Source organism: Agelaius phoeniceus, chromosome 1, assembly GCF_051311805.1.
Source record: "Agelaius phoeniceus isolate bAgePho1 chromosome 1, bAgePho1.hap1, whole genome shotgun sequence".
NCBI classification, from domain to species: Eukaryota; Metazoa; Chordata; class Aves; order Passeriformes; family Icteridae; genus Agelaius; species Agelaius phoeniceus.
The window spans coordinates 98252854-98261256 of record NC_135265.1 but is presented as its reverse complement, the minus strand read 5'-3'; the positions used below and the strand labels follow the sequence as shown (position 1 = coordinate 98261256).

At 34.6% G+C, this 8403-nt stretch overlaps 1 protein-coding gene across 1 annotated transcript in view; it reads left to right on the top strand.

Moving 5' to 3' along the window:
• Positions 1 to 886: 886 nt before the first annotated feature.
• CCDC102B (coiled-coil domain containing 102B) overlaps positions 887 to 8403 on the top strand; it is a 139438-nt gene continuing 131921 nt past the window's right edge. Inside the window, exon 1 of the mRNA XM_054649747.2 lies at positions 887 to 989. The gene's annotated coding sequence lies outside the window, so the exon portion shown is untranslated. The remainder of the gene's footprint in view (positions 990 to 8403) is intronic.

Sequence of the window (8403 nt, the reverse complement as noted above, 5' to 3'; positions counted from 1 at the left end):
ATGTCCCCTAAAGCTAAAGGAAATCTGGCTTCTCTGTCTGAGATTATGACACAGGAATTGTCAGTATTCTGTACATTATGAGGGATTTTTTAAAATGGGAAATATTTGGATATTTGGCTTTTCATAGCCATGGCAAATCACCCCATCTGTGTCTAACTGTATCAGTTTTATGCCTTGAGGACCTGCCAATTACGTAGCCTGTAATATCAAGCTTGAGACAGTGGTGTCATGCTTTGTCATGTTGGTTACAAAAACATTGGAGTTTGTATGCCAGAAAGAAATAATTCTTACCTTAAATTGTAATATGTAACTGTAAAAAAGAGCTTTTCAAAATTTTGGGTGTTTTTTCCTAACTTTCCTTGCCTTGGTCTTTTCACCTCTCTGATAATCTAGAATACTGCAGTTTTTCATAATAACCTCCAAGAGCCCCTGACTAATTGCAGAGCTAATTATGAAAGTACACGTATTTTCAAGGTTATATCATCCAGCTGAGTGAAAAACTAGTCTTATTCTAGGCTATTTAAAACTCAGGAGGGATAGCAGGAGCAAGTAGTGGCATAAAAATCCAACCAATTTGGTTGAATACTAGGACCTGTGCTTAGTACTGTGATTCAAATAACTAATTTAATATTACACAAAATATTTGGGGGACTAGGGTCAGAGTCTTCAGTTTAGAAACGGAAGGAGAAATAACATAATTTGCTCAGTGTTGTTCACTGAGCAAATAATGCTTAGTGAACAACAATATGACAAAAAGTTATGGTTTGTATAAATGACTTGTACTTAAATGAAAAATGTGGTTTTAGTTTTGATAATGCCTGACCAATGAGAATCTTTTTCAAGTTACTGTGGAGTGGCCTTAATGCTGTAAATAATCCAATTGGCCAAGTCCCAGTACAGTGCAGATGAGAAAAGGATGCAGGAAATTCTGTTGTTTACACATGTGTCTGTTACACTGAGAAGCAAGAGGAGCCCAGCAAACTCAGAAGGTAAGGGGTCTTAAGCTTGTGGGTTTAATGTTTAATTTCTATAAATCTCTTCAGAGACAAAGTATGAGTTACTATTATGCTGATGGCAAGGAGTAAAACAGTCTGAACTGCCCAGAAAAAGTACTGAAGATTAGAAAAAAGTATTTGAAATATGTGCCTAAGTTATATCTAGCTGGATTCTTCTCTTATATGTTTTTTGCTACTATCATGTAGCATTACTTCTAACATCCCATTAAACATAACTTGTTTTTCAAGTGTAGCAGAATGCTTGCTTACTATAACCAGGTAAGTTTTTAAAATTGTCTAAGTGACAGTTTGTTGAAGTTATTTCCTAGTTTTGATTAGAAATTAATATAAATGCAGAAGTTTCACAGATTATACAGTTTTACTACTGAAAACCTTTTTAAAATTACTTTGTGAAATGCATATGCAATGGCATAAACTAATGAAACTTTGGTACCTTTTTATGGGGGTGCTATTATGTACATAAGGGTCATGATAATATTATTATGAGTTTGCAGAAGCTTGTACTGCTTTTTTTTTGTTGGAAAGCAATGTTTTCGTGGTGTTTCTGTTTTCATAAGTTATGCAACTCAATAATGAGTTGTATAATCCTAACTTCCTTCAGGAAATATCTGAAGATGGGATAAGAAAAAATGCATTCTTAGCTGTATGCTCTTATTCTAATGCAATGAAATATATTTTTTGATACTATGATTTGTTGATGCTGAACAAATATATTCAGTCTGTGATCATTCTAAAGGCAAGCATCAGATATAGTGTGAGACACTGTGGATGATCCTTCAGCAATGAGAACCAAGGGTCAAATTCCAAAAGCAATGTTCTTAAGTTTAATAAGCAGATATAGCAAATAGTACTAATGGGCTTCCTACTGACTATCCAGATAGCTGCATTTTGTTTGTATTAGTTCTCACTGATTCTTTCAAACATTTTATGAAGCAGACTCTGCTATAAATAATCCTCTAGCTAGAGTCCTAGTTTTTAGTTTAGAATTCTTGTGTTGTTAGAAAAGTTACTTTTGTGTTTCTGAATGCAGTTCTTTGCATAAAATAATGAAGATAAATGAATTTCAAAAATATATTAGGTATCATTAATAGAACTAGTCATATCACTTCCAGAGACATCTACAAAAAATTGAAATTGAAAAATGTGAAATTATATGTCTGAGGGTGTTTTTTTGTGTATTTGCATGTAGCCAGCTTTGAACTGAGGCTGCTCTTTCACCTTAAGTATAAAATACTAATGGTAACCTCAGGTAAACCTGAAAAATAAATCACTTGAAAATGAATGCATGAAAGGAGCTGTTAATGAACAGGCTTTAATTACTGTTGTTTACTTCAACACAGATAGATAGATATTGGACAGACAGGTAGATATTGGAATCATTTGAAGTGTACAAATTTGATATCCATGTAATCATAGATTCCTAGAAAGGTTTGGGTTGGAAGGGATCTTAAAGATCATCTAGTCCCAGTCTCACCCCCCAGTATAGCAGGTTGCTTAACGCTCCCTCTAACCTGGCCTTGAACACTTCTGGAGATGGGACAACCACAACTTGGGGAAGCCTGTTCCAAGGACTCAGCTAATCTGTTCCCTCCTATTTTCTTTCTATCCATACAATGATCTTTAATTTACGGATTAATTATAAAAATGATCCTTCCTGAACAGCTTGATTCTCTGCTCATGCTAATTAAGTCATCTAGGTTTGATTTACACTGAGTTAAATAAGACTGGGTTTTTTACCAAGCCCATTCTTATTTAATGTCAATCACATTACTGGAGGAATACCAGGGAGGAATTTTTGTGAAAGCTCCTATTGTTTTGAATATTTTTTTATATGTATTTTCAGTTGACTTAGATGTTTCTCCATAAGTTTTGTAGGTGTCCATTTTTGCAAAAGTGTGCCAACTTCCCTTCTACCATGCTGAGTAGTCACCAATTATTCAAATAATTTATTCTCTTTTAGTGGGACTACATATTGGCCTAGAGCAAGTGGGCACTAAGAGACTATACATGCTTCTCTATGTGTTTAAGTGACATCTAGGATACAACAGATGATACTTAGTGATTTATTTTACTTGACCACTCTAGTACCTGTGGAATCCAGGTAAAAGTCACAATGTGGATTACTCCTTTGTTCATTTCCCTCAAGGATGATTTAGTGGAACTGGGATCATCGTGGAATAATATCTTACAGCATTAAATCACACAAAATCAAAGTCCTTGAGCTATTGAAAGACATGAGATGGTGTTAAAATACTAGACTGGTTAGGGAAAAACAAGAATAATTACATATAAATGTCCAAGTAGCAATCTTTTTGTAAGGAACATTCTTAAAAGCATTAATTATACAAGATATGGCTTCTAAAACTGTTCTGATGATACCAAAAACATCTCCGCACAAGAGAATTGTCAATTCTGATACAATTATATCAGAGTAGTTGAACCAGCCAAAGGGATATGCTCTGACCCAGAGAAAACAAAATATTCATGAGTGTTCTTACTTGTCTGCTTATGTGGGTGGGAAAATCACTTGTTTCTAGACTCTGAGTAGTGTTTTGAAGAAAAATTGTTTTGTGTCCTAATAAGCATTGGAATGTTTTATGTCTTGGTCTGAAACAAATCATCAGATATTTGTGATAAATTTCCCCTACTCCCAGTATTATGAAATTTCCTTTAAAAGTAGGTCATGTTTTGAATAGGAAAGAATCATAAATGACTTAAACTCTAACAAGACAATTCTTGATCTCTCATATCATAAAGCATATGGTTTTAAGATACTGTTAAGGGTTTTAAAACTCTGAAGAATTTCTCAAGAGTATAGGAAAGGATTAGAAACTTAACTTTTTCAGGGATATGCCATTACATCTTCACGCTTCATTGAAAATAAAATAAAAGAAAGAAAAGAAAAGACAAAAAAAAACCACACCAGAAAATGCCCAAAACAAAACATGATCCCCTCAACTCAGAGGTATAAAAAAGCCTTTAAATGAAAGTGGAGCTATCCAGTTCAAGGTCACTTTCCAAAAGAGTAACACAGAAGAAAATAGAATTGAAGTACAGACTCTAGAAAATAAAATTGTGATGATTTTGTCTAAATAATGAAGCTTCTCTATACATTTAAATGATATCTACTGTTTGGATGAACATGTTTTAGCATTGCATCTGACCTAATTCTTGTTCAGTAATGTGCTTTTCATTATGGTTAGTCTGTCTTCAGTTTCCTTTTTTTACTTTTGAGGCTGAAAGAAACCCAGCTGACCTGACCTGTAGCCTAATCTAAAAATGTGCTAAAAATTCCACAGATTTATGAAATCCTCAGTTGTGTTTGGGAGTAGTTGGGCCTCCTCAACTATATTCAGTAAGAAGCTACAGTGACTCTCACAAGGAGGTGGATTTGGCTTTTGAACATAAGTAAATGAAACATGAAATCGTGGAATGCTAATACCATCAAGAGCTGGGAAAGGAATTTAACCTTTGAGAATTCAACATGATACAATGGTCTTTTGTTTTAATTGTGTGCTATAAGCTTATTTGTAGCTTATTTGCAGTTATTAATATTTCATATAGTTTAAATTGTTTAACTAATACCCTGAATGAAAATTACCAGCTGAATGAGATGTTTTTAGTTTTCTTGTCTTCTTTGACTTTTAACTTACAGCTGGCTTTAATGCTTGTAAAGACTTCTAAGACCAGTTATGACTTACATACTCAAAGGCAGATCTAAGCTTGTGGATGATATATACCTTGGGTATTATTTCCCTACATATTTCTCTACAGAAGAGTCTTCCCTCTTTCTGAAAAGTTCAGAGGAAATCCATGCAAGATACTCTTCTGTGCCATGTTAGAGGGCTGCCTGTCAGTATGAGCAAGACAGTGCATGTGTGCAGTGGCTGAGCTCATATCCAGTGTGTAATAACACCCTGGCAACTCGGATCGAGCTGAGTCTTTTGAGATTTTCTATTGTGAATGACTACTGGCTCTTTTGTAACTAAGCTGAGTGGGGTAAGAAGTTAGCTGCTTATCCTACTTGTTCCCAGTAAAGGGAATGACCCTGTTAGCACTGCAACTCATTTCAATGTAGGTTAAAAATGTTTGTTGCACTAAACACTCCCTGAAACTAACTTACTCTGCTTTCTGTGTAAACAGAGGAGGAAGACTCATGCACTCGGTTAATTTTAGTCTTAGCTGTGGAATTGCTGAAAAACAAACCAAGCAAATAAAAAAACGCATACCATTTTAATATGATTAGAGTAAATTTCATTGGGCCTGCAGAACAAGATGTGTATAGGTATTTCTGTAAATCACAGGAGGAGTTCAGTTGTATCTTTAGCTATAAGCATTAAGATAGTGCTTCAGTATAGTGAACTAGTAGTAAACAGTGTGAACCCTATTCTTCTGAAGCAATTACTTGTTTCAAGTTTGAACAGATACTATTGTTCTAAAGAAATCTCTCTATGCTATTTAGAAGATATCTATTAGACCAGATGTTTAACTGATATGAATTATTTTGTATGAATTAACCGTTGCCTTGTTTTAAATACACTCTGAATCTGTTCTCAATTGAAGTTATTGTTAATATGCTGATTCATAATCTGTTTTTCCTAATAATAATTCAGGCAATATATTCCGTGGAGATTACCCATCTTCACACAGAATCACTGAGATTAAATTAGAATTTAGGGGACATGGCTACTTGTTTAACTCAGCAGTTTACATTAGTTTTTGTAAACCTGTTTGTAAGTCGTTTACTCTGAAAGGATCTAAAACTTTGAGAGTTCATACTTATCCTAACTACCTAGGAAGTTTATTTTGCCTCTTTTTTCATTAATCATATCCTCGTAAAACGTGATAATCAAATCTCAAAGGGGAGCTAGCCAAGCAAACTGTCTCAAATGCCACAGCTACCAAGTTTAGTTGGGTTATGATTGGTTATGATTGAGCTTCTACTTAGCTCTTTTTGAGACCGTCTGGGAAAGTTGTTGGTGTCACACACACTCCCTTCCCTCCCTGCATAATCTGATTATACAATATGTTTTTTCAACTGTAGTGGCTGAGAATCAATACTACAGACTTGAATGTACAAAAGATATGGGTGAAATGTTATGAAAGTGTGTAACCAAAAAAAACATTCTTGGGGAAATGAAGTTACTGTAAATTATATTTAAAGCAGTACTTCAGAGCTTCTTTTGGCCTTATGGGTAGTAAATGACAACATCTCTATGTACAAATATTTATGTTACCCATATTTAACCCTAAGGATTTGAATACAACTTCAAAGATGTGAAGAAAGATCAGCTTGTTGCTGTAAAAGACTTTGAAAGATATTGCAATGATATGTAATCACTTGTATTACCCAGTAGACCTAGATCAGAGTATATAATTTTGGTTCTCATCTGAAGAAATAGTATCCAAACTGTTTAAAGTTTATTAAAATTGGCAGCCAAACAAAAAAAAGAAAGAGTAATATTTGTTTAGTCTTTACATTTATTGTAATCTGTGACTACCTTCCAAACTGTCTTTTTTATGAATGAATATGTTTATAGTATGTATATATAGTATGTACACTATGTATTTAACCTGTATAATATTAAACAAGATATATTGTATGCATGTGTTTAAAAAAAAACAATTGAAACTCTGAATAGGATTTTATTTTAAAATGGATATTTAGACATGGAGAGAAAACCGTAAAAAGAAAAAAGGAAAAAATGTACATAGGACCACAGTGAAGTGGACCATGTCCTTTTTTTGGTGCATCCTTTTTCAGAGAGAATTACAGAATTTCATTTTGAGCAAGCTTTAAGACACCCCTGACCCCCACCAGCAACAATAATGTAAAATATGCTGTGAAAAAAATCTTGTCCTAAATTACTGCTTTTAATTGTTGACACCTTTTGTATTAGTGTAACTTAATAGAAAAAATTCCCTTTACCTAGGGGTGTTTTGTTCTGTGGAAAGAAGTAACCACTCAGTTTTTAAAAGCCTTGAGCCACGTCAGCTATACTAATCCTGTGGTCAAATTCTCCTATTGGCATGGAAATTTTCACTATGTTTTACAGGAGCAATTCACACATTATAATACCTCATGGTTAGATGAAACATGGTATAGGCAATCTTTGTAATAAAAGCATCAGTCCAAATATAAAATTTTGTGGAACTTTAGGAAGAAGTAAATGTTTCCTGCAAGACACTAATTGTTGCTGTTACCGGCATGTTTATTCTGGATTGTTTCCCCCAGTGCTTAGAACTGACCTTCAGCCTGGGAAGTGTCTGGGAACGCTTGATTATCTCGTTCCCCCCTTTCCTTCATACACATGTTCTCATATTTTCAGTTTCTGTTGGCAGAATAGATATGGGGGAAAAAGCCTTTTTTCTTCTTTTCTATGTCCCTTACAGCTGGTTCCTGACAAGAGCACAGAATTGCTGCTTTTAAGGCAGTTCGGTGTTGTCACAAAAGGAGCTTATTTCCTGTGGCTCTTCCCTACTTACATGGTGTTTTGTGACCCATTTGGCTAATACTTACATGTTCTGAGATTCACAATTTGTGGTCTTAATTTTTCATTATTTACTGGATGTCATGGCAACATTGTTAAAACTGGGAGGAACAGGCTTCTAGAGCTCTTCAGAAATCACACTGCTCAGAGAATCATGTTAGGGTGGACTTTAGAGATCATCCCCCTTGCTCAGAGTATCATATTTAGGAATTCTACATGGCATGCCTTTGCTTTACAAAAATTTCTGTCACACTAGAGATTTAATTTTTTCTAAAATGAGTGGGACAACTTACACCTGGAATTTTAAATCTTATTTCAAATGATTAAAATAGATTGTGGGAAAGCATAGCAAATGAGGACAAACTGGCAATGTGACTGGCATGGCCAGCCTGAGGGCCACTTAGGGCTACTTCATGTTTTGGTTTGAAGATATAAATTATATATATGCAATTTTACCCCACATGCCTTCAAGTGAATTATTAAAACCTTCAGGAGAAGCAAACTACTATTAATAATAGAAAGGATTCCTCCTCTGGAGTCAGAGAATTTTGGTTATCACAATGGATACTGGAATATCAAGAAGCAGTAGGCTTACTCCTGTTGCATAGTGTAAAATGCTTATTTCAGCATTATGCTGATTGCTATATTTTCCTTTGGTTTCTGGATAGGCTACTAAAATAGAAAAAAGTTTAACCATTTCTGAGTCCTCCTTTCACTTACTGCTTCATCTTAAGGTTTAAGTGGTTTATTGTCTTTCAGTCACTATCTTTGCTGCCCATCCTTTACCTCTTCTCCCAGGAATTTAGCTATACATGGACAACAAATATAATGATGCACTTTCTGGGGGTACTTCAGAAACGCCTGTCTGTCACAATGTTTTCTATCATAGTAAAATG